Source organism: Desmodus rotundus, chromosome 8, assembly GCF_022682495.2.
Source record: "Desmodus rotundus isolate HL8 chromosome 8, HLdesRot8A.1, whole genome shotgun sequence".
In the NCBI taxonomy this organism is placed as follows: Eukaryota; Metazoa; Chordata; class Mammalia; order Chiroptera; family Phyllostomidae; genus Desmodus; species Desmodus rotundus.
Window position 1 is genome coordinate 45,934,436 of NC_071394.1, and position 27,668 is coordinate 45,962,103.

At 43.3% G+C, this 27,668-nt stretch overlaps 1 protein-coding gene across 2 annotated transcripts in view; it reads right to left on the bottom strand.

The window, feature by feature from the left end:
- LYN (LYN proto-oncogene, Src family tyrosine kinase) overlaps window positions 1-24,872 on the bottom strand; it is a 128,705-nt gene extending 103,833 nt beyond the window's left edge. Inside the window, exon 1 of one of the 2 annotated variants that reach the window (XM_053929452.2) lies at window positions 24,546-24,872. The gene's annotated coding sequence lies outside the window, so the exon portion shown is untranslated. The remainder of the gene's footprint in view (window positions 1-24,545) is intronic. The other variant, XM_053929451.2, reaches the window with a different exon arrangement.
- Window positions 24,873-27,668: the final 2,796 nt, after the last annotated feature.

Sequence of the window (27,668 nt, forward strand, 5' to 3'; positions counted from 1 at the left end):
AGCCGAATGCCACCGAACAAAATGAAAATCACACGGGAAGTTGAAAGCAGGGACTCTTGAGCTGTAAGCAAAAACACTTTTTTAAAAAATGTAAGCTGGTAGCCTTATTTTAAGAAAATGCATAAAATGAGAGACCAAGGATAAAGTGCTGAGCACATATTGAGAACTATGTCTGAACAAGAATGTACAAATTGTTTAGCTGTCTGGAAATGGCAGGCCTTATCACACATAACTCTATTTTTGGCTTTCAGGCTTAGGAGAGGAGGAAGGGGCTGCCCTTGGAATGTCTGTGGGCCTGCTAAAAGGCAACATGGCCACATCCATAAACAGCAACCTGTATGTAATAATCCCTCCTGCTGTTTCAGCATCCTTCTCACTTGGAGTAGTGGGGTTTCTGAAGAAGAAAAGTGTGAAGTTTTAGGAGCTGCTAGGAGAATGAAATATTTGCAGTGGTCATCCAGACCCTTTGGTGTTGTTTAGATAGACAACTTGAAGGCAGGACAGGAAACCACAGGGCACAGGAGGGAGGGAGGTGCCTAAGTCACAGTGCGGGCGGTGGGAACACACACACACTGACTCCAGCGAGGAGGAAGAAAAGAGACAAAGTACACGTGTTAAATAGAAGCAAATGGTTCTAGGAAGTCATGCTAAATGCTTCCTATTTCAGGGTTCTCACATAGTTTCTTTAACTGTTTTACAGATACAGTTCTGAAAATATAGACACATTTTCTTCAAGAAAACCTTGGAAATGTACGAAGCCAAGTTCTGACACGGGGGCCACTTGGTGTTCAGCACACATGAAAGCCTTACACAGATGCCCAGGAAACAAGATGAGCGATGCAATCTCTGCCCTCAGGAGGTCAGGGCACAGTGGGAGGACCAGGCAAATCAGTGCACGCACTGATGAGACATGACAGGTGCCCCAACAGAGGTGTGTTTGACACGCTTTGGGGCCATGGAGGAAAGCCGACGTCCCTGAATGTCAGGGTTGACTTCATGTACGTAACAAGGTTAACACCTCAGTCACAGCTTCACTGGACATTAAATACAACCTTGTTTAGTTTGGTTTTCTTATTAAGGTAAAATTTATACGCAGTGTTCTGGGGATGAATGGTAGTGATGGGTGCAGAAGAGCGTGAATGTGTTGGGTTGGCCATAAAGTCCATTTAGTTTTTTTCCCCATAAAATAAAAGGCACATTTTTCTTTTTCACCAATAACTTTATTGATTTGTATACTTTGAGTATGTCAGCTATCTCCTGCGTGGTATAACACTGACTGTTCTCAATTAATGTCTCAATTTGATCGCTATCAACTTCAACGGGTCTACCCGACCATGGATTTCTCACCCAGTGAGAAATCTCCAGCATAAAACTTCACAAACCACCTCTGACACGTTCATTCGGTCACAGCACCTTCTTATTCCACTGCACAAATCTTTTTTTGCATTTTAGTGGCATTTTTACCTCTCTTAAAATAAAGTATAATATGCTGAAAATGTTGCTTATTTTCTTTCATCCTCAATATTAAAACGGCTACACAAAAATTCATAATTTTGTTAATTTTTTTAAAAATACATGCTGATAAGACAACTAACAAATTGTTTTGAGTGAAGTTAAAGACAACTAAGTACTACTAGGGCCACTTTACTAAAAAATACAAGCAAACTTTTTGGTCAACACAATACTTAATGCCACAGTACACCCAAAATGGTCAAGATGGTAAGGGTCATGTTATGTATATTTTACCACAATTTAGAAAAAACAAGAAAAATAAATTTTGATTAGCCACCACAAAAATGAATATACAGTGAAATACACAGCTCTTAAATGCTATATGAGGTCAGTTTTGATATATGAAGTCTGTCTCTCCAAATTCCAGCTGTTATAATATAATGAGAATGGTTTGTGCAACATTGATGTAACCTAGCAGCCAAGGAGAGTGGACTGGAATGCGCATGTGTGAACAATGATGACTTCACTGTACTTGTCAGTGGGGGCAGTAGATGCTGTTGAGTGAGCATGTGTACTGTGTGGCCATCACATTCAAAATGACTGAGTGGAGCAATGAATCTGCATCAAATTTTGTATTAAGCTTGAACATTTCTCTGTGGAAACTATTTGGATGATTCAGAAGGCTGCAGCTATGGGCAACCAGTGATTGGCAGCTTCATCATGACAAGTGCCCGCTCATGCATCATATCTCATGCAAAATTTTTTGGTGGAACATCAAATCACCTAAGTGACTCAGCCCCTCTACAGCCCATATTTCGTGCCCTGTGATTTAGGGCTTTTCCCAAAATGAAAATCACCTTTGAAAGGGAAGAGATTTCAGACCATTGATGAGGTTTAGGAAAATATGACAGGGTAGCTGATGACGATTGGGAGAACTGTGTGATGTCTGAAGGTCCCTACTTTGAAGGAGACTGAGGTGTCATTGTCCTGTGTACAATGTTTCTTGGATCTTGGATCTCCAATAAATGTTTCTATTTTTCATAGTACATGGCTGGATACTTTCTGGACAGACCTCTTATGTCTACACCTGCATTCCCACCTTCAAAGACAAGCTACAGAATATCCCTGTCACCTCATCAATCCCTTTGAGTCCCTTTCTAAGTTACCCCCTCCCTGTGATCACTGTTCTTGAAGTTCATACAGATGAAATCATACGGTTTGTATTTTTACTGAGTTATTTCACTTAATATAGTGTTTTGGGATTCAACCATTGTTGCATGTATGAGTATCTTTTTTTCATCTGTGCAGTATCCCATCTGATGAATATAGCACCCAAATTTCTGAAATTACTCTTCTGATAATGCATATTTGAGACTTTTCTAGGGATTTTTAAAACTATAATATGAAAAAAGCTGCTATATACAACATCGTACATATCTTTTCATGGCTAGATTCTCCCTCCTTCCCTCCTTCCCCCCATCACTCCCTCTTTCTTTCCTTCCCCCCTCCCTCTTTCTCTTTCTTTTTCTTCCTTCCCTCCTTCCTTCCTTCCTTTCTTTCTTTCCATAAATACCTAGGAGTGGAACTGCTTGGTGGTGAGGTAGACGGATGCTGAAATTTTATCAGGAACTGCTCAGGGTTCCCTGCAGTAGCTGTCTCCCCACAACCTCACCAGCATGTTAGTATTGTCAGTTGTTGTTTTTTAATGGAGAGTGATGGCTCACTGAACCACCATGAATGATGCAGAAAGAGGAAAATACCTCTTGGAAAGGGTTACTGGTTTCTTCAGGGCTATTCCTTCTCCCATAGGTAGGAGGGGTCACTCCTGAGTCAGCTGGAGTTTGAATGGGGGTTCAATTCATTTCTTTCCTATTTTATTTTGAAAAAAAAAAGCACCCTCACATACTCTTTCACAACAAATCCTGATATGGGATCCTAATACATGGTGAAAGAGCAGCTCAGAGATGGGGTCATTTGTCCAGAATTCACTGAGCAGACCTCACCATCCTAGCCCTCTGTCGAAACAGATGCCCTATTCCTGAGCATATCAGTCAACCTGTTGTACGTAAAAAGAAACAAATAACCTACTGAATGAGCAGTTATGATGGAACTATGCTATTTCATTGTTTCCTATTGCACACTCCTTCTTCTCCCAAGGGTCACATACTACAGAAGTCAAGACAAATGGGCAACCCTAGGTATTGCTGGAGTGTGTCCCGGTGTGCTTACACATGAGAGATACTCCAGGCTTGAATGTGGAGTCCCAGAGCGCGAGAAGCTGTGCACCCCATGTGGCTCACAACACAGCCAAAACAATGCTGTTTTGGTGAGTGAGGCTGCCTCAACAGATGGCATGTCCCTCTCCTACTCCAAACGTTTCTGAAGTGCATGGGGGAGTTTGAGTAGAGCAAGCACTCTAATTGCAGAAAACTATACATCCTCCTAATTGGTACCCATGTGGTCATCTTTCGTCAAGGAGGGTGGGTACCTTGAGCTAGGGTGGGTACCTTGAGCTAGTTAGAAGGTAGTACCTTCTAGCTAGGTAGTTATTTTGGGCATGTCAGCCTAATTCATCGATATGAACAGGGCCATCCTCATTCTGAAGGTTTCCTTACACTAGCGCAAAGATTCTGCGCTGGCTAGACCTGCTGAAATGGTTCTCAACTCTGGTACCCAAGCAGAATCTCAGGGAGAGCGCTAAAAAGTACTGGTACCTGGGTCCCCCCATTCCCATTTAATTGGTTGGGGTGTAGCATGGGTGTGGGGTAGTTTAAATGTTCCCTACTGACTCTAATGAGCAGCCAGGGTTGAGAACCACTAGAAACTCCCTGCATTACAACTCCACTCACTTTTGAAAAAGAAAGTCAAAGTCCAGTAGAACTGAGAAGCTTATCAAGTACTGAACACCACATCAAAATGTAAATCACAGCAATGGAAACACTTCAGGCTCCCTGCTGGTTATTTGCCACAGTAATTACCCCATCCGGCACTGCAACTCCATGCCCTGACTCAAGCAAGAGTGGGGACTGGAGTTACCCGCTGCTGACCTAACCCCGTATATCTGAACTCAAAACAGAAAAAAGTACTCAGGAAAAAATAATAAAAAAAGAAATAAAAGCTATGACTAATAAATAGAGCCCGTAACTGCAAACGCATTTGCTGGTGTGCAGCAAAGTTGACTTTCATATTACATTTTTGCTTCTGTGAAATTTAATTTTGTTCTACAACCTGGTAGAAAAAGCTGGACATTATTTATTCCTGAATTTGGTTACATTATAGCCATAAAGACAACAGTAACATTTACAAAGTATTAGCTTTGGGGCATATTTTATGAAAAGCATAATTCACTCATGCCTCAGATTTATCAATCATAACACTATCATTTTCCTTTACTTCAAGAATCACTCTACCTTATTGTCTGCAACCATGTCTCAGAGAACAAATATTTTTATGATTATTAAAACAGGTGCTGCCTCATGTTTAAAACCTCAAGACCCACAAAACGGATAAAACCCTTGAAATTCTGGACAGATAAACAATAGTCAGACTAATCATAAAGAGAAAAGAAATGGGAGAGTCTCAATGAACCTATCAAGGTATTCAGATTAGAATTTCTATAAACACAAAGATAATAAAGTACTCACAGTGAAGAACAACTTCCTAGGAAAAATTTATCCCCTGATCTTAAAGGTAACATTTGGGAAAAGCAGAAAATGTCCAACCTGTTCATTTCATGAAACTTGGGTGGTCAAAACATTAGAAGTAATTCAGTTCATTATTTTTCCCTTGTTGAGGTTGAGTTCATCTCCTTCAACTTCACTCTGGAAGTCTTGCATTCGGAGGCCTTAACAACTTTCATTGTTCCCCACTAGCTCGCTTTGTTCTTGAAGACTTTAAATAAATACATCAAAAAAGAGCTCCTCTCTTATCTGCTCTGCTGTGAAGACACCTTCCCAATCATATGTGTGTGTGTGCGTGTGCATGTGTGTGTGTCTGTATATATACACACACTAAGTCCTCACTTAATGTTGTTGATAGGTCTTGGAAACTGCGGCTTTATGTGAGATGACACATAGTGAAAGCAATTTTACCCTCGGCTAATTGATAAAAACAAGAGTTAAATTCCTACAGCCTACTTCTGGTCATAAACACACCTCAAATTTCTAAATAAAGACCCCAAACACTTCTAATGTTAAACATTAAGATGAACGTCAGCTATACATACATTTAAGAAAAATGAGTTAAAAACAAGTAAGATATGATTTTCCAACCCACTGATTCCAAGTCAGGGGTTACAGTGGCTGCAACCAACCCTGGCAGCTCAGGGTGCAAGGTGGGTCCCACCCTGGACGGGAGGTCCTTCCATCGCAGGACCACTCACCCCCTTGCTCACTCAGACGGGGCCAATGGAGACACATAGATTACCTCACTGGCACATCTTTGGGATGCGGCAGGAAAACGGGAGAATGTGCAAACTCACACACACAGTGGCGCTGGCCCAGAATCGATTTTTTAAAGATCAGTGTTATACTGAAAAGAGGTTACCAAAGGACATACCATATGAGACATTTTTATTATATTTTATTTTTATATATTTTTATTATTTTGTTAATCCTCACCCAAGGATATGTCTATTGATTTTAGAGAGAAAGGAAGGGGGAGAAAGAGAAACAGAGAGAGAGACATCGATGTGAGAGAGAAACATCAATGGGTTGCCTCCCCTGCACACCCTGACTACAAGCCCAAGAATGAGCACAAAGATTGACAATGGGACTAAACAGCTCCTTTTACGTTAAAGTCAATGTCAAAACACTTCCATTTACAGCGACTTTGTCAAGGTCAGAAAAAAATGGAGTTATGCTTCAAGAGTCATCTGACACTCCAGTAATGAAAGGAAAGTGATCCTAACACATTGTCCTTTTTAAAAGAGAAGTTGAAATCTTATGCACTTTTCACTTCTTTTTAGAAAGCTATCATTCAGAAATGGGGATAGCCATTTACACACCGTTCAGGAGACCAGCCATCATGGAGTGCCCAGGGGCTGAGCAAGGCTCTGGAGCTGACACGGCTTCCTGGGGATCAGACTGGTTTACCTCAGGCACCTAGACGCAGGGCCGCGAATGCCACCAGGAGAAGCGAAGGGGAATCAGCTGAAGTTGACTGTGTGACTCCACTGGTAATCTGTTCTTTACAGTCTTAACAACTTTTCAAAGTCCCAGATTTTGTAGCCACATTTGAAGGTAAAGAGACAGGAGAATATAAGACATCAAAGAGATACTATTTAATGGGAAGACACCAGCTAGGTATATGTTTAGCACAAGAGAAATGTGAGGTGCATACTGAAGGAAAAGCTTAGCCCTATCATGATTCAGTTTTAGCTATAAAACAACTTAATTATTTTGGTTTGCCAGAAGAGAAAAATTATTCTTTCCCAGTAAATGGTGACAACAATAACTGATATAAACTGAGTTACCAGCTGAAGTGAATGCAGATAAATTCAACTGGCTTAATGATCATTCTTTAAACTCTTGATTGAATGTTTAAATTTGCAGTGCAATTTCAATGAAATTTTTTCCTCTTCACCTCTTCAAGTTATGATCATAGTAAAAATAACATCGAATGATCAGAATCAGGGGCTCTGCCACGATTTGGCTACCATGACTGGTTTTCTCACCCCGGGCTTTTGTGTCCCTTCAGTCAGAGTGACCGCATATTAGTTTCACATAGCTGTAGACTTGGGCTTGAGAGCCAGACCTCCTGGGTTCAAGTTCCAGCTCCACCTTACAGAGCGGCACGGCACTGGGGAGGTTAATTAACCTTTATTTACCTGCAAAACAAGGATGATGATTGTACCAATTTCATAAGGTCATTGTGAGGATTAAATGAGTGAAAACTTAGCAAGTGTTTAGAATAATGAATGACACACGTGTAAGCTCAAGGAATGTTTGCTGCATCACATTTGTTATTAGTCTCTCAGGAGCAATCGTATTTTCCTGTGTTCACATTTAAGTTAACGTATAAAGTCAAGTTGGTAAACTAAAATCAAGGACCTTGCCTTCCACATATTATAATCATGATTTTAAAAAAATAACCTTTGAAGTTAAATAAAACACATCAGCTTGGGAGTCAGACTGGCTCAGATTCCATTTACTTAGTAGCTAAAGGAGCAGATTATTTACTATCTGAGCTCTGGTTTCCTTTATCAATAACAAAACTATCAAAAACACACCTTGTACAGAAATGGTCACCTAACAGAGGACACACACTCAATAAATGATTGCAATTTTTACTGTATTTTCTGTGAAAGGCTATATTGGCTGATATGAGGGAAACCAGTTAATAACTGTGGTAGCATCATTGTAAACTCTTCTAATTAAGAAAGAAATTAGCTTTCTCTTCTGTGCCAAAACTAATTATTCCCTGCTCCTTTTTCTTCTTGGTCTTCATACATCAGTCTTTAGTCTAAAAAAAAAATGATTCCAGATTGGATTCTGTGGCTCATCATTAACTGGTCTTCTGTAAGACTGTCTGGATTTGAGGCCCTAAGAGCCAGGAAGTTTCTTTAGCTCCCTACAGAGACAAGGCAAGGCACAGAAAACTTTAATCATCCTGGTATGGGTTGCTCCTTTGTCTGGGGTTCACCCAAACATTCTCTCCCTTTTAGCAACACACTGTTTCTAAGCTTTAACAAGAATTTCAAAACGTAGGGCTAGATCAAGTCCAAGAATGCATCTAACGTCAGACGACCATAGCCTTTGCTAAATCGTTTCAGTAATTTCCATATAGTTGCACAGAATAAACCCCCTAAAGGCTATGATAGCCAAAAGATTATTCCTCTAGCAAAAAGGACAGCAAATATTGAACACTCGTTAAGCTGTTATTATGTTTTAAGTATGTCTACATAAATAATCACAGCTAAACTTCAAAAAGACTTCTGTTACTCATTGTCATGTAACAGATGCCACAGGGAGACTTGGAGAAGTGATGTGACTTGCCCAAGATTATATCTCCAAGAGAGGGAATTCATACCTCCAAATGTGGAGCCAGGTCACGTGACCGGGTCCTCTGTCCATTGTCCCTACAGGACATTGCCTCTCACAAAGAAGAGGTTTACTAGGCAGCACTGGCTCAAACGATCACATTTCACTTGGTGCTTGGGAGAGCCCATGCGAAGCTGTGATCATGTCCATCTCTAGGTGGGGGAGCTGGGGCTCACAGAACACTCCCAGAGCAGACCTGGGAGTCGAGGGCACTGCCCTCACCCTGGGCAGCAGAATGCTGCAGGACAAAATGCCCACGGTTTACCCTCAGAATTTAAAGGTCAGCTTTCTAGGATTCTCTCTCAAATAACTTTCATTCCAGTGTGACTGACTCTGCCCTTTACCATCTAGGAGGATTCTCAGGAAGAGGACCTTTATTTTATTTTTTTAAGTATAAGATCTAAAAGAAAAGAACCACTTTGAGTATCCTTCTTGATAAACGACAGAAGCACCCCCCAACAATATTAAGCTTTCTAGAAACTGCATTTTAAACTACACCTCATCTGCAAAGCAACTTCAAAACTGGAAACAGTTCAGTCTGGGACACATCAAAAGCCATGCACAAAATACCATTAAAAACAGTTGCTTAGAATCTGTAGACAGAAAGTAGACTAGTGGCTGCCTAGGGCAAGGGGGTGCAGGGGCTGGGAGAGATGGGGAGTGACTGCTCATGGGTGCAGGGTTTCTTTGGGGGGATGAGAATGTTCTCGAATTGACTGTAGTGATGGTTGCACAGTTCTGTGAAGGTACTAAAAACCATTAGATTTTATACTTTAAATGAGTGAATTATATGGTATGTGAATTGTATCTCAATAAAGCCATAGTTTAAAAGAGATCACATAAAGTATGATTTTATTTACTTTACATCCCGGAAAAGGCAAACCGAGAGGGACAGAGAACAGCTCTATGGTTGCCATTCTATGGTGACAGAATTCTTCTGCATCCTTATTGTGATGGTGGTTAAATAAATCTACATTATCTATTTAGAATTATAGAATTGTATAGTAAAATATTAAGTTGATAAAGAACAAAAAAAAGTTGTTTCTTAAAATCAAATGTACTGTCATTTAAATTTTTGTTAGTCTTTTCACATGGGAAAATTGTTTACTAATCTTAAAAAGTTATTCTGGTGTTTCAGAGTACCATATCCATATACTAAGAAAATTTTGAAGTATTTTGAAGGTAAATATTAAGTAGCAGGTTTTCCATTAAACTAGGGGAGAAACGAAGGTGGGGAAGGCAAATACAAGAGCGAGACAGAGGGGATGACCAGTTGGACTGTCCTTAGGACTCAGGGTGCACTCAAGCCCCCAATAATCTCCTCAGGTGAAGTTAGAGGTCTGCTCAGCGTCTGAAAAGCTACTTCCTGATCTCAAGGTATTTTTAATTTAATAAGACTTTAAGCAACATGTAATTTATTATTGGGGAGGGGAGAATACCTTTTAAGATATAATGGAGAAAACTTTACTTTCCTGAATCTACAATCTGAATTTTCATTTCTATGACATAATAAGCATCACATGAATCAAAACTCTACTGTACTAACATTTGCCCCTCATCTCCTTGTTAGGGTAAATAGGCCAAGATTGCTGTAAAGTCAATCAGAGGATACGGTGGACGTAGAGCTGCAGAAAGCCAGCTCTCTAGTCAGTGCCTGGTTCTCCATCCAGCTCATCAAATAGGAGTGATTTCACTGTGGGGGGTGGGGGGGCATTTACACGGATGTGAGGGAGTCTGGGGGCACACCTCTACCATATTAGGCAAGATTCTCATTTACTGTTTCTTTTTCTACAAAACTAGTTTTTATTAAAAAAAAACTGCTCTACATCTCATGCTTAAGGACTGCCTACTAATAAAAGAAAATGTTTCCCCTTGCCTTTTGCAACATTCTAAAAAGAATAAATTTGCATCTGATGTGTACACCGAGGTTCAGTGTTACCTAGGACCCGGGGTGAGGTATGAGTGAATCCATTCAAAACTGTCCAAGGGGTACCACCATTGCAAAAGTGGGCAGGGACCCTCCAATACCAAGCAAAGGCTGGGGCTACTACAGTTGCATCCAAAACAACAACAGTCCGAAGTGTGTCATGAGCTACGTGCCTCCAAGAACTCTGAGGAATTTTACCTCACTGAATCCTTGCAACAACCCCATGAGATGTGAGACAAGCTCGTTATTATTACAACCTATGGATTAGGAAAATGAGGCCTGGTGCTGAAGGAACTTCATCTAGTGCCCATCACCCCCGCCCCCCCCAAGGCTAGTGCATGACAGAGCGTGGCTCAGAGCCACATTCCTGGCTCTTTATTAGTAACTCTGACATTCCACTGCTCCACAGACACCCCAAAGTTCAGCCTGGAGCCACACGTCTCTCACAAGCTACTCTACTGTTACTCATGCACACCCTACGTTCTTCAGCAGGATAAATAAGGAATCCAGCTGTGTTGTTTCCCACCTTTTCTTTCTCATTCTCAACTGAGAAATGCACATCTTTCAAAATTACTCTGCTGTGGTCAGTGTCCTTGGTCTAATCCTCCCCTCTCTTCATTCCCAGGGTTCACTCCTTGTTCAAATCTTCTGTAGCATCCAGTGGCTGCCGACAGGTAAGCGGTGAAAATGCAGAAATGCATCAGAAACTGTGGCCAGAGGAAAACTCAACTGGGGCTGCAGGCTGCGGGCAGTCAAACTGCAGGCTCCACGTCACTCCCGGTTATTCCTGACCTTGATCTGAATCACTACTGTGACCTTTTCACAGGAAGACAGCACCTGGTACTCTGCTGCCTGTGTGTGTTCTTTATATTTCATATGAAATAGAAATTCCTACTCCTCATTTCAGTTTTTCAAATATTTTAACTTCCCGAGTATATATGGAACAATTCTGCTATTGAGAGCTAACGAATGTGACTGCAAGTCCTGTTCATGCATATTCATGACCAGTGAGGATCCAAGAAATGTTTTCTGAATGATGAATAAATGAAGCACTGCTTCCTTGATTAATAAACTCCACAGGTCAAACCGTGGCTCCCTCTCACCCCCAACAAAAATAAACGTCAAAACGACGTGGCAGAACAAACAGCCAGTAATAAGGATGCTGTTTCCCCTCACATCCAAAAATGAGCCCTCCTTTCCTGAGGAGTATCAAACCTGAATGCACAAAACCAGTTAGTACTTTCAAATGTCTGCACACAGACCGGTTCTGGGTTCAACAGCAGGACGTTGGGTTACATGTGGGTCACTGGAAACCACTCTTATCATACAAGCATTTACACATTTGCACTTATAAATATACTTAGCTATGAAGAGATGGGTAAAAAACAAGCTATATATGGCTAGTGCCATCTAATTTTATTAACTAATCATTGAATAAAACGGTATTTGCATAAGGCTCTAATCAAACTCACCTGTGAGAATTTGAGCAACCAAATACCAGGGTGGAAAACAGGACAACGACCTGCTCTCTGACTGCACTGCAGTAATTCAACACACAGGGAGATAGATGCCTGTGCCAGCCAAACCCACAGCTTGAAATCCTGTGGATCTGCCAAACCAAATGGCTTTGTGCTGCTTTTCAATCTCTTTCACTTTATTCTTAAAAAGCAAACACTGGAAACCAAACTAAAACTAGAAGCAGGATGGTGGAAACCTTTGAGGAGAAAGTATTGTTTGGGGGGATATTGCCCAGGGAGATGGTGGGTTGAGCACCGCTCTTTTTTTTTTTTTAATCCTCATCCTAGGACATGCGTATTGGTTTTCAGAGAGAAGGGAAGGGAGGGAGGAAGAGAGAGAGAAAAACATCCATCAGTTGCCTCATACACACCCCAACCAGGGACTGAGCCTGTACCCTAGGCATATGCCCCAACTAGGAATCAAACCTTCGAACTTTTTGGTTTATGGAAGATACTCCAACCAGCTGAGCCACACTGGACAGGGCCACCGCTCTGCTTTTTTATCTGAGGGTGATTACATGATGGTTCGCTTTGAGCTAGACTTGTCTGTTTTCTGTGCATTGCCATGTGTAAGTTATACTTAAAAGAAAAAAACCACTCCAGTACTGGGAAACCTCTTTAAAAACTCTCCTTTAGTGCCATAAAAGTATTCTTTCCAATTCTGTAATTTAGAATTGGTGAGTGCATGGCTAGAAATAACAGAATTATCAAGTCAGAAAGCATCTTTTAGAGCCATTTAGTTCAACTGTTTCTAAAATGTCCTGTTAGAGATTCACTTAGTGCTTACAAACTCCTAACGGTCTCAAGCGGGCAGCTTTGATTGTTAGAAAGCTCCTCCTTATTCCCTAATCCACAATTCTACCTTTAAAATTCTCAATTATCATACTCTCTCTCTCTCACACACGCACCATAGTCATTTCAATATCTTGTCAGCCATCAATGCACATGGCCCTGTATTAAATGATTCAGAATTAAATAAAGACTCTGTCCCTTCCCCCTCAAAAAAGTGAACACCAGTCAGCTTGGTGGACAAATCCCCAGTCAGAATGAGGTAAATTTATCAAACTCAGTGAAACATCTTCTAGACCACCCTCATCTATTTGTACATATTTCTGCTTATCAAGCCACTTTTAAAAAATCATTTTAAAAACTGTGATAAAAAGCACATAAAATTTACATCTAAACTATTTGTAAGTGTGCAAATTCAGTGGCGATGAGCGCATTCACAGTCTTGTGCAACCATCACTACCCTCCACCTCCAGAACTCTTTTCATCCTGCAAAACTAAAACTTTACACCCATTCCACAACAATTCCACTTTCCCCTCCCTCCAGTCCTTGACAGCCACCATCCTATTTTTTGTCCCTGTGAATGTGACTACTCTGAGTACCTCATATAAGTGGAATCACACAGTAGTTGTCGTTTTGTGACTGGCTTATTTCTCTTAAAACATTGTTCTGAAGGTTCATCCATGTTTTAGCATGGGTCAGAATTTCCTTCCTTTTTGAGGCTGAATACTATTTCATTGTATGGAAACACCACATTTTATTTATCCATTCACCCACTGATAGACGCCTGAGTTGCTTACACCCCTTTGCTAAGGTAAATAACACTGCTATGAACAGCAGTGTACAAATATCTCTTTGAGACTCTGCTTTCAATTCTTTGGGGTATACTCCCAGGAATGGAACTGCTAGATCACATGGTAACTCCATGTTTAATTTTTTCTAGGAACTGCCATACCGTTTTCCATAGCAGCTGCACCATTCTGCATTCCCAGGAGCAGTGCACAGGGCTTCCAGTTTCTCCATATCCTCACCAACACTGGTTATGTTCTGCGTTTTTTAATAGTAGCTATTCAAGCAACTTTCTTTCCATGATAACAATAACAATGACTGCCACTGGCTAAGTGCAGGACACGTCACTAGCTCTGAACCCGTTGCATACTGGCACCCCCACAACCAACCTTTGAGGTTTACATATAGGACCCTGAGACACCTTATTCCATTGCTAGGATGGGACAGACCTGGAATTTGAACAGGAATAGATTAACTCCATTTCCTGTGCTCTAACTACCTCACACACTGCCTTCCTTCTTACCGGAAATGGTTTCTGTGCATTGATTCAGGTGCCCAGGGATCTCCAGAGCAAGAAGATTATTGTCCCACCCACAACCACAGCAAATTACTCGTCAGCCTTCTATGAGCAGCCCAGAGAAATCAGAGTACAATTAACTCTTCTAGGGAAGGAAACTCACACTTAACAATGTTTATGTTTCTCCCCAAGTACTCACTACAATGCCTAACACACAATACTCAATAAATATCCATTTAAAAAGTAAATTATGATCACAGAAGCCCAATTATCAGCATTATCGCCACACAGCAGTCTGGGAGACTAGAAGAACCAGAGTGGACAGCCACACGCCATGTACATTACATATGAGTAATTAAGCCAGCTTACAGTATTCTCCCTCTAACTTCTTCACTCTTACATAAGGGTTTTTTGGTTTCTTTTCCTGTTTTTAAATGATTTTATTTATTTATTTTTAGAAAGAGAGGAAGGGTGGGAGAAAGAGAGGGAGAGAAACATCCATGTGTGGTTGCCTCTCACACCCCCCCCTTCCAGGGACCTGGCCCGCAACCCAGGCATGTTCCCTGGCTGGGAATCGAACCAGCAACCCTTTGGCTGGCCGGTGCTCAATCCACTGAGCCACACCAGCCAGAGCTGGGTTTTTTGTTTCTTTATCCTTCATTTATCCCTAACTTTCCTTCTCTCCTTCCTCCCCCGCTCCTTTCCAATCATTTCTTAGGATGATCTTTGGAACATGACTTTGCTTTACTGAATACTGTCCAAACCAAAGTACAGCCGCCCATTCATGAAACAATCACTGGCAAGAAGAGGAGCTTTTGACCAGTCAGGGCCACCGATAGATGGGGATGGGGAAGACCCCTGCTGAAACTTGAGGGCAGACAATGGGTCCTGAAATAATCTGTTAGGAAAAAAGGTGGAGTAATAGTGTTGGGTGGGCAGGCAGCCCTATACATCCCAGAACAGCCACAGTGAGTGGTAAATCAATCCAGGGATGGCTGGCTGCCAACATGTGAAACAGTGCCAGAGGGCAGAACCAGAACCAACAGGCAGAAACTATGGAAGTAAAATGTTGAAGAATGAGAGAAAACGCTTTCTAATACTCATGCTATCCAAAAATGAAATGATCCACTTGGGGCAACAGGAATATCCCTGTCACAGTGCTTCTCAAAATGTGATTTCATCTCCTGCATTAGAATCACCTGGGCCAGACCCTAACGTTTGAGACTCAGGGTTCAAGAGAAAGTGGCTTCCTGCTAAGGGCTATGTGTAGAACACACCACCTGTATCTCTTCCTTCTATAAGATTCTATGATGCTAATATTGGTAGAGAGGTGATGTCAAGAGCCCAGCAGTTGACAGGGGACACCAGAGGGGCAAGTCATGTGTTCAGTTGGATTGTATAGTACTGCCTTAGTTGAAGACTTACAACTACAGCAACAATGCAACATTTGAGAGTCATTCACCAAAACAGAAATTTTTTTTCTACCAGACTCTTGAAAAATTTTCTGCTTGGAAAGGAATTTAAGGAAAATTACAAATAAATCCTCAATGAGTGGTTATTTGATTTAAAACTTTAAAAATAACTGAAAACCCCAAATCAAGAGGTTATGAAATTTAATTTGGTAAAATATTTTTATATACATTTGGCATCCATTAAATTTGAAACAACTCAAAAAGTCAATATGGTCCTGAGAGACATAACCAACGCTTACAGTGTATATTTCATCACTTTGATCACCGTAAGTTGATATTAAAAATTCATTTGAAGCCAGGGATTGCGACCATTACTATATTTATCTGTCACTCTTCATATTAGGAAACCTCTCATTATTTAAAGATGCAGTCCATCCCTTTAGCCCAGCCAGGCCAGGGGAACCCTAACCTTTCTGGAATCCCCAGACTCTTTCACAGTTTTGTATTTTCCCTTGTATTCCAATGGAGAATTCCTTCCCCCGCCCCTCGTCAGACCCCGCTCCAGCACCTTGCCCTCACTATGACCAGAGTCCTTCCTTCTGCTGGCAGAGCACTTTGCACTCCAGGTCAGCACTGATCTCTCTGTGAAAACCAGGTTTATGTCCCTATGCCCCCACTTTCAGCATCTTTGGATGCAGAGACTTCCTTCTGAGCCTTGTAGCCTCTGGAAATTCCTGGTACCTCGTAGGCAGATCAGAAGTCCAACTGAGCAAACCCCTGGGCTTCGAGTAAACACTCTGCTGGGTAGGTAGGATTGTTTATGATTGACTGCACCACTAGACTTGGAACTTTTCCCAGACTTCTACAGTATATAAACGTTTTATCGTCCTTAGTCCAACTGACCCTCGAACAGTGTGAGGGGTAGGAGTGCGGATTTCCACGCAGTCAAAAATCTGCGTATAACTTTTGAATCCCCCAAAACTTAACCACAGTCATCCCTCAGTATCTGCAGGGGATTGGTTCCAGGGCCCCTGGCAGATGCTCAAGTCCCTTATATAAAATCACAAAGAACAATGCACACAGTTGGCCCTCCCTATCCTTGGTTTCCTAACCGCAGACCAAAAACAGTTAATCAGGGGACAAGTGGACCCACGCAGTTCAGACTGTGTTGTTCAAGGGTCAACTCTATATTTCTTGATGGAAGAAATGAACAGAGTTCCTCCACCCTGAGAGGGAAGCCCACAGTCTAGCAGTAAAAACAGCTCCCTTTTACTATGTGCCTATTGCTCCGAAAACAGTATGATGAGATTATATATTAGGCCCGTATACAAACCTGAAGAGTGAGTATTATTATCATCATTTTATAAATAAAGAAATAGTGAGAATAAGTAACTTCCCCAAAGTCACAAGCACTGGATAGGAACTCAGACCTGTGCAAGTTGGAAGCTCATTTTCTTTTCACCGTGTTTACTATCTCCTGTCAGATTTAAAATTAGCAATCATCACCAATTATTTACTAATTTACTAATAATTTATTAATTTACTAATAAAATTAACAATGGATTTATTAATAGCATCAAATATTAATAACAGACATCAAATACAGTAGATATTAAATATGCTAAATCTGATTATGTTAGTTAATTTCCTTCATAATTGGTGAATTTTATCATTTTGACCAAATATTGCCACTCCTAATTATGGTGATGCTTTCTTTTAAATCCTCCCCTGATAATAAGTTTTTATTGATTTTAGAGACAGAAGGAGGGGAGGGAGAGAAAAAAACATCATGTGACAGAGAATGTCGATCAGCTGCCACCAGGAAATGAATCCGCCATCCAGGTGTGTGTCCTGACCAGGGACTGAGCCCTCAACTTCCGGTGTACAGGATGACACTCCAAGCAACAAAGCCACCAGCCAGGGATGGTGATGCTTTTAATGAACTTATATAGAAAAAGCACAGTTCCAATGCCAAACTGCTGCTTCACAACACATTCTCCTTTTAATCAAATAGAAAATACTAACCTTACAGAAACTTAGCCCTCAACTCCAAATTGCTTATTTCTTCAATGGTGTTGCCATCATCAAGAAGATGTAGAAAATGTTTGCGTAAGATCATCACCATTTAGGGCACTTATCAAGTACCTACTCAATAGTCATTGCAAGCTTAAGTCTTCTGATGTCATGTAAAATAGCAATAATTGTTACTTTCTAGCCCCAAGTTAATCTCTGTGAAATATGCAGTTAATCATCCACCTATTCAAAAGCAGAAAACGATGCTCAATGTCTCTTCATTATTTGTCAACATCACAAATACCGAATGATGAAAAAGTCTACGCAAGAAGCTGACTATGTTAAAAAAAAATCGGCTTCCCACTAAAAGGCTCCAATGATTCCCCTTTGTTTACATGACAGCATCCAACATTTAGTTCCAGACAAGGAGGTCCAGACAAGGACCCTCCACACCTCCTGACCACCTCACCAGACAGACTTCTCAGGCCCCTGACTGGTCCCTGTGCCAGCTTGATCTGTTCCTTTCCAGTGCGGATCCTTCCCGGGCTCACTCACCACATGTCGCCATCGGGATTCCCATCGTCGACCGCACATTTGTGCCTGAACGCCTGACACTGTGCCTGACTCACAGGGGTAACTCAAGAAAGATCTGCCCTGCTCAATACTAAATATAACTAAATAACCATACACGGGCGCTTCTTTAAGAAAATATCTCTATTACAACACTCCTGGCACATTACATCCTCCAGGGGCAGGTCTGCTTACAACTGTACCCACACAAACGTCTTAATGGCCACTTTTGCCCCAAAGATTTCTGATGGCTCCTACATTTTCTCTGCATTCACATTGGCTCCATATCATTGCTCATTACACTGCTGTTCTAAAGTCATATAAGTGATGCTTTAAAAAAGAAAACATGTACATAAGAAAAAAATCAGCATTCATCCATCCCTCAGAAATAATTACTATTAAAACTTTAGTATAAAAATTACTGACATGCGTAGCTTACATATTATGTGTCCCCATATGAATATTTCATTTCAGAAATGGTATCATATATTACTTATCAGTTTGTGTTTGGCTCTGTAAAAATATCTTTCATATTAATAAGCATAATTTAATATGATGTCAAAGATAGCTACAAGTTATTCCATTGTGTAGATGTATTTTAATTTGCATTTGTTTAATAAACCTTCCTCTTGCACTGGAGCTGTGGAATTGCTGGGCCTGCCTCTGTGTGTTTTAAATTCGGACAGATCTCACCAAGCCTGTCTCAGAAGGACCTCTCTGGTCGCACTCCCTGACACCTAGGAGGAGGGGCTCTTCCACCCTTTTTTTTTTTTTTTTTTGCACACAGAAAAATGTGCATTTGGGCACAAGGTCAAATATGTTTCGTGATTTGGCTTGTGGTCAAAGAAGTCTGAAAGTCACTGTTCACTCCCAAAAATTTAACCAGAAGCTATAGAATAAGTGATGTTAAAAACAGCACCGAACCATTGTAGTTAGGATTAAGAAAATTATTAGGTTGCCTAAACATTCAAGGATTTCAAAACATCTGCTTGAGAGTTTCATAATGGTTTCCATGATGGAGAATTTCAAAATGTACATCTTTCTGTTGGTGAAAACTCAAGTGTGGCCACCATGGGCTTTGCCAGAGAAGGCCTTACACTGAGGACTAGATTCATTCTTCTCTCTCCCCCTGGCCCCCTGCCCCTCTCTCAAGGGCAAACTGAAAATGAGCAGAGCAGGAGGTGGCAGAAAGACCCCTAGAGGGAAAAGTGTTGGTGGTAAGGAAGGTGGGGCTGCAGGCAAATGACAGGAGCCCTCGAAGCAGAAGGAAGTATCACTTCCTCGCGGCCTCCTCCCTCGGGCCTCCCTCGGGCCTCCGCTGCAGTTCTGCTCTGCGTGACACAGCTTCCCAGTGGAAAGCAGAAGTGGTCCTCCCTCTCCCCACATCGTTCGGAAACAAGCTTCTCCATTCTCCTCACTTCCGTGGGGGTTAACATTTACAGGAAGAGAGGAGGCACCCAAAGGTCCAAACACCAAGAAGGCACCATTGCTAGTTGAAGGCAGAACGAAACCAGACCCATCCCTCCAATTTCACTGTGACTCTCACCAGCGCCCAAAAGCAGGCCCCAAGACGTCATTGCCGCGCCCAACTGCTTGCTGTACCAACAGGGAGAGGAAGGAGAGTTGAGGAGGAGCTGCCAATTGGCAAAGAGCTTCCTATGGACAAGGACTATAGTCAATAAAGAGTAGTGAGAGTTGGGAGGTGGGAGGTGGGGTCTGGGGGGTTGGAGGGACTGAGCAAAAAAGAAAAGAGAAAGAACTGTGGTGATGGGTGGGAGGAGGGAGCGGGAAGGGGCATAGGGATGATAAATAGCGATGAAAAAAAATAATTTTTTTCTCAAAAAGAGTAGTGAGAGTGATTTTAGATGTTCACAGAAAGGTTGGGAGTGCCAGCAGCCCAGCAATATTTGACTTTGTCTGAAGTATGAACTGTAAAAAGGAAAAGACCCCTGGAGCTGGAGGAATGAAGCCTCCTTCCCAGGGTCCTACAGCTCCACAAAAGCAGAGCCTACAGCATGAAGAAACACCCTCTCAAATGAGGGCTTTTCTACATGCATCCTCATTTGTGTAGCTTTATGGAACATCATTTATATATCTCAGCATTTTTCAAAATGAACAGTTGCACAGAAACTAATGGAAAATCTCTTCCCTCAAAGGGTCCACTCCTATCATGTCAATTCATGGTTTGAAGGTTTTGTAAAATGGGAGGGGGTGGGGGGAAGAGTTGAAGATGGGAGCCAGACAAGGGAGATTGGAAATAAACTGAGGATTATAAAGCACATTTAAATAATCAACACTTAAGAGCTCTATACAAATGAAAACTCCATCCTGATTGTAAATATAACTTTCAAGAAACAGCTTTGTGGCAAAGAAGGAAAACTGACAGCTTATTCAGTACTGTGGGGAATGTGACGTTCAGAGTGAGAAAAAGCCAAGAGTGAAGAACGAAGGCCACTACAGGCCCCTGGACTTCTCAACGTGGGTGAGCCTTTTTTACATATCATCCCAAGTAATTACATACACTTGCCATCCCAAATTACAGGAGAGCCCTTCCAGCTAACTTAAGCCAAAGATACCTAATAGAAGGTCCCAGTCTTTCAACTGGCCTGTTCCAGAAATTCTAATTCCTCAATTGGCAGATTTCCATACTATTTTCTCTACACTTGAGCTTCTACACCAAATGGAAACTTACCCAAAATAAATTTTAGAAATGATGATAGAGTGAACTCAACCTTTCACAATTTAAGTATCAGGAAGCTAGGAGGCTGTAAGTTGATATTTCTGACTGGAAAAAAAAGAAGAAAACAAAAAAAAACCCCAAAACCAAATGCCTTTTCCATGCCCTTGTCTTCATTACCAAGCTTAAAAGATGGAGGCAACGTCTATCCACCGTGGGAACGTGGGCTTAGGACAGCACCTTGCTCAGAGCAGGTGCTCAGCAAATTGGGTGCACGTTTTAATATGCATCCTGTGGGCCTCATCCCCTTCTAGTTTCACCCTGGATGATGCTCTCACTGATACCACATAAGGAGGCTCACTGAGTAGAAACTGGAGGGAATTCCTTTGCAAAGTACTTCTGTACTAACCAGTAAGCACCTGCTATAGTCCCCAAGACAGTCACTGGAGCTGACCTGACAGCAGCCAGTACATGTGCCAACTTGGCAATTATGAGGCCCCCCCCTCCCCCCAAGCAGAAAGCAATGCAGCAAGGCATAGAAGCTCCTCTCCCCAGTCCAGCTCAAGAACCCTAGTTGGGGCATCTGTTCGTTTGTCCTGAGCAATTAATCACTTAGTTCACATAATTATCAAGTGGTGGGAGAAATATACTCACGATATTCTATTTTTAAAATGTGTATTAAATGATAAATTAATTTCTTTGTTTTGAAGCAATTGAATACGTACTACAGATCCAAAGGCAGAAAATGGAGAGAAGCTCTAAAGTTGGAGCCAGAAAATATGCCTACTCCTCCCAATGGTGCCACTTATCTGTGACCTTGAACATGCCACCAAACTGTCTCTGCCTCCCCTGGGGGACCATGAGAGGTTCAAATGAAATCAGAGTTCCGGAAGGCTTCAGAGCCCTGGGTAGGCAAAAGGCGCTGGCACTATCATTGCCAAGAAGTGCCCAAGAGAGGTTTGACCTGCCATTGATCAATGCTCCTAATAACGCTTGTGGTGACCTTTCAACACTAATACCACCCCTGTCCGAGGATCTCAGCAGTGTGCGTGAGCTGTAATGATGTGCCATGCTCTCGATGTGTATACATTGTTTTCTTCTTTATACAGATTTAAAATTAGTGTTTTTATTTTGGGGTAATATTATGAAATGGTAACTCCATGTATTCATTTGAACCAACTGACATGTCAGATGTTTTGGTGATTTACTTCTGAATACAAATATAATGGAACTAAAACGCTTTGAAAATCACTAATTTGCAAAACTGCTGGGCTACTTTTCTGCTAAAAGAGTGCCATGGGGGTCAAGGGGCGACTGATATCACAAATTCTCCACATACCGTTGCAACACCATGCCTCTGTAAGATAAAGTGGGTGTTTTTGAGTTGAGCAAACAACGGTTGCAGGCTACACCTTACTCTGCAAATCAAGCCCCCTCTCCAGTGACACAGCAGAATCACCAGTGCTGAGTAGAGCTTCCCACTTAAGAGGACTAGCACTGGTATAACCTGACAGTCCAAAAAGTCCCGCAAGTCCCCATTTTAGAAACCAGGACAGAGGGCCAGTAGGCTTCAAATGCCTTAGGAACCCCAGCTCTATTCCTTCCGCCTTGCACAGGGCCGTTCTTCCATTCCTTCTTCCAGATAATCCAACTGTGTGAGAGGTTCCTGCGCTAGTGTTCCAGACAAGACAGATAAAGCTGTTGTCACGGAACTTTCTTGTAGTTGGTAGGACTATACACATGGGGGCGAGCCATAATATAACTCTGGTTACTGTCATAAAGGAAATGCTGGCTGAATTAATGGCTCAAGTAACTTATCCCAAATCACAGCTCTGGTAAATGGTGGCAGAGACACAAACTCAGGTTCCCTGACTGCTGTTTTCTCAGGAAGAGGGTTGCCCCACTTTGTCCAAAGAGGCCCAGCCACCAAAAGCTTCTTGGGATCAAATTACATTTCTACAAGACTTCCTTATCCCCAAATGAAAACCGGGGACTACCTGAATCCCACCCTCTCCCAGGCAGCTTACCTTACTCACCAAGGGCTTTGGGTGCATAGGGGGTGCCTGTACTGTCAGCGCCCACACTGTTCCGCACTGCCTGCGGTGTTTCCAGTACAGACAGAACACCCTGGACCACCTGGCCAGCTGGCTGGGGGCAGCCAACAAATTAAGGGCAAGAGACAAAAATACCAAAAACAAAATATGCAGTATCTGACAGTGAATGGTCTATAACAAGATTTTAAAATTAAGATATAATATCAAAGAGTGCACTTTAAAATTATTGATATTCGTAAGTACCTTACATTTACTAAATCATGTCCTTCATAGCTCTTGTACTTTGTAAAAACACTTTTTATATTGTCACTACATAGAAATTTATAAATCGCCAAGCAACTTTTGATGGAAAATTTAAGACCTTTAATTCACCAAAATATAATAACTATTTTCCAGTCAGGAAAAAACTCTACCTTCTCTACTGTATCTCATTTGTAACCATTTCTGGTTCTCTTTAAAATTTAATTAGCACTGTTCAATTACTGTGAAGAGGATAAATTAATTTTAAAAAAGGAAAAGTAAGTCAAACATCCTTATCGGCTGGCTCGTAGGGTGGGCCAGACTCTTGGGTCCTGCTTTGCTACAGCAAACCTCTGGTATATTAAACAGATTCTCTAGTAAGGCCAGGTGGTTCAAACGGACAGATTCGAAATCATCAAACTGCAAAGAGACAGGGAGACTTATTTTATACGGTCATAATTTGCAGTAAATAAGCGCCATTCATGAAGTAAATGCCTAGGATGTGTTTGGGGCTTTACGTGCAATAAATGGCTCAGGGGGTGGGCATGTTCTCCCAAAGATGAGGACACCCAAACAGGGAATTTCAGGCATAGGCCCAAGTTCACATTCAGCCGGGTTTCCGAGACGGTAAAGAAGTTGGGTGGGGTTGGGGGCAAGACAACACACACACTTGGAGACAGGATCGTAGGACTGCGGGACCACATCGCTGTTAGAAGGCACATTACAAAAGCACAACACCCAAAAGCCGACACAGTCGGTCAAGATAACGCAGGAAAGTGGTAACTGAAGCTTACACCCTTCCCCCAAGGCGAAGGAAAGACAACCCCTGAATTCTTAAAATAACTCTCGCTTCCTCTCGGAGGCGGAGGCACCGGACTGTTGCTCTGCGGGCCAAGAGGCGCCCGGCTCTGCAGGAGGGTGCGCGACAGCCTCCGCCGCAGCCCCTCGACGTCACGTTCCTGCGGGGGCTCCCCAACGGAACAGCTGTCCGCTGGCCTACGAGAGGGCCTGAGCCGAGCCCCACTCCTGGGGGACCCAGGGCCCAGCGGGGAGCCCAGACGGTGCAACCCGAGGAGTCCCCGCCCGGGTGCCGGCCAGGATCCCCGCCGCGCGCCTGCTGCGCTAGGAGAAGGGCTTCCCCCCAGAGCTCCCTTAGCGACCCGAGCCGGGACTGCATCCGGCCCTCCGGACAGACGCGCCGGAGGGCCCGGCAGAGCCCCCGCCCCCGCCCCTCCCACCACGCCCCTGCGCGGCTCCCGAGAGAAGACACCTGCGGAGGTGCCCGCCCCTGCCTCCTCACCGCAGCACCCCCCCCCCCCACCGAGCCCGGTCCCCCCAAGGGCTAGAGGCATCTGGGTGCTCTCACCGGCGGGCTGGGCGCCAGGAAGCAGCCCGCGTCCCTCGCTCCCGCGGTCCGAGCCGGCCCTCGGCGCCCGGTCCAGGGCAGACCTCCCGTCTAGGGGCCGACTCCCGCCAATGGCACAGCTGCGGCCCCCAGCAGGTCCACCTGGCGCCCCCGCCCACCCCCTGGGCTCACGCCTTGGACGCACCAGCTCCCGGTGAAAGTTGCGGATCGGCGGTGGCGGTGGCGGCGGCGCTCCACTGTGACTTGAGTTCAGAGCGGGGGACACGACGGGGCGGCCCAGCGGGGCCCGCGTGGAGAGGTGCTGCGGGCCGGGAACCGAGGACGCACGGCGAGGGGCTGCAGGTTCGGGGCCCGGGGTGGCACGGCCGCCCCGCTGGCCGCGCGGGCTGGAGGCTGCAGCGCGTCCGCCCGGAGGAGCCACGGCCGGGAGCGAGCGGTGGGCGGCCCAGCGCGGCTGGAGAGGAACTGGCTGTCGCTGGGCTTGGCCGAGAGGTCCCAGCTACTTCCTGGTGCTCGGATTTGCATACTGCGCCCGGGGGGCGGGGAAGTGACCGTTTGGCCCCTGCCCAAGGTTTGGATCTTTGGCTTGACTGTCTCGCAGAGCTTTGAAGGCAAAGAAACCTGGTGTCTTAGTGTGCAGCTTGGGAGGGTGGATCCGCCTCGGGCCCAACATTCTGTAGAGACGACAGAAGCGTCTTCCAAGGAGACCCTCTGAAGTCCTTGTCATCAGCGAAACCTCTCCAGTCTCCTTTCCTTCTTTTCCAAATTACTCCCCAAGGTGTTAGGAAGTGGATGCCCCTGGAAGCAAAGGGGGTGCACTCTGTTCCCCCAACATTTAGAGTTCTGTAGAGAGAGGGTGAGATGTGCCCTCTCTAATTGAGTCTAATTGAGTTCTTAATACAGAGTAAGATCCTAAAGAGTGTACACGGGGATATGCGGGGTATTGATGGGGGAAAAGAGGCTGTGGAATTAAATGGCCTGGCAATTAGTTCCTCAAAACTAAGATTTCCTCCCAGGAAAATGGAGATAAAGATGCCTACCGCGCAAGGTTACTGGAGAGGATGAAATGCCTTATGTAAAGGGCTCGCGCTGTGCCTAACGCACAGTAACAGTCGCTGTCATTCTTTCATTTCTACCATCTTTGTATCCCACACGTAAACACTGTGTTTGACACATGGAGGTGTGCCAAAGAATGACTGCCTCTTCAACGTCATGTTCCAAATCAGTAAGTGCCACTTACAAATCCAAGATGCAATATTAGTCCCACTCACCGTGGATGTCCACTTGTAAGGCAGATTCCGCTCATGGGGATCCCAGCATTGATTGCAGTGCACTGTAGAACTTACAAGGAAACAAACAACACTGTGCGGAAAAACGTAGTCTTTGTGTTAATAATAGCAAACACTTACATGGGGACTCTTGGGTACCAGACTCAGGGCTAAGGACTTGATTACCTCAGACGGATTGATTACCTTTTATTAAGAATGTCCTGGCCCTGGCTGGTGTAGCTCAGTGGATTGAGTGCAAGCCTGTGAACCAAAGCATCGCCGGTTTGATTCCCAGTCAGGGCACATGGCTGGGTTGCAGGCCCTATTCCCAGTGTGGGGTGTGCTAGAGGCAACCATACATTGATGTTTCACTCCCTCTTTCTCCCTCCCTTTGCCTCCTCTCTAAATATAAATAAATAAAATCTTAATTAAACAATATATACTATTAAAAAAAAAAAAGAATGCCCCTAAGAGGCTGGCCGAGGCTGGCCCCACCTAAGAAGGCTACAGCCACAGTTCAGCAGCCAGGTCAGCCACCTTGTGACACAATCCATACATCAGCCATTTGTTACTGGTAAGAGGGTAGAGAGGTTTGCAAACTCCTGCCTTAAATGGGGGGCGAGGGGAAGCAGGGTGGGTCAGACCTATGATGTTCACTAGATGTAGTAGTCAGTTGCCTGCTGAGGAGGAGGGGTTGGGTTACCTGTTAGAAGGTGTTGAATGTATGAGTGAAATCTGTCATATGGACAGACATATGAAGTAATTCACAACCTGAGGGCCCATTTCCTGAACTTTTCTTCATGATGACCTCTCAAATATATTGGCCATGAATTAAAATATCTGCTATTACCAATGACTCCCTGAGATCCTCGCCAAAGACGTGTGGCAGTAAAGAATGGGATGCAAAATGTTTGGTGTTGATTAATCTACCTGGAATATCCTGTGTTTTATTTTTTGGTGAAATGTCTATTGGAGTAGGAAACAAAAGTATCAACAGGCAGAACTGGGCTTGCACCCAGCTCCATCACTTCTAACTCCTTGCTCACAAGTGACCTAGCTCATCACTTGATTCCTCCAGAGCACGTACAGTGGGCAACATTAATTTTAAACTACACTTAGGTCAGTTTTAGCATTGTCTTCCTTTGTTTCACATGTTAACTTTCAACTCCTGGTAGATAGTAAATCCGTTTTTAGAAGGCATTGCTCTTTCTCATTGTACCTCTCAAAAATTCTGTTAGGTGTTTTAAAATACCTCATTAGTATTGATGGATTGGTTCATTGATTGATGGATTGAGTTGTCTCAGCAGTACTTTCTACTGAGAATTGAGCACAGAATGGAATGATTAGAGGCAGGCTGCAAATCAACTAAGACTCCTCCCCAGGGTAAGCTGGTTTTGCAGAAGGTGAGGGATGGGACCGAAGATGACAGGAGCAAGGAGTGGACATGGCATCAACTATTGTATAGTCCATGCACGTTTTCTTCAGATTCCGTATTTGCAGACCCACTTACTCACTGAAATGGGTTTGTAACCCCCAAATCAATACTTACGGCACTTTTACAGTCAGTCGTGGATGTGAGCACAGCAATAAAAATTTTAGTTTCTTCACGCTCACATTCCCAGCTAAGGTCAAAAAAGCAATTCTCTGCCTTTTTGTTTTAGCTCCTCTGCAATATAAGCACTAAACACCTGGCCTTTGTGCGATCAGTTTAGTGCCATGATTTTGCATTTTTGTACTTTATGTTGGTGATTCCACTGTTTCGCTGCCACCAAGTGTAGTGCCGAAGTGTCGTCCCCAGCACGAGAAGGCTGTGATGTGTCATATGGAGGAAATGAGTGCGTTAGAGGAGCTTGGTTCGTGCATGAGTTACACTGCTCTTGGCTGTGAGTTCAGTGTTAGTGAGGCAACGATATACATTAAATAAGGTGTATTTAAACATCTTCACACATAAAACAAGGTTATCTATAAATCAATTGATGAAAGTACAGTGACCAGAGGCTCTCAGCAATCTAACCCTACGTTCCTCCTCAGAACAATGG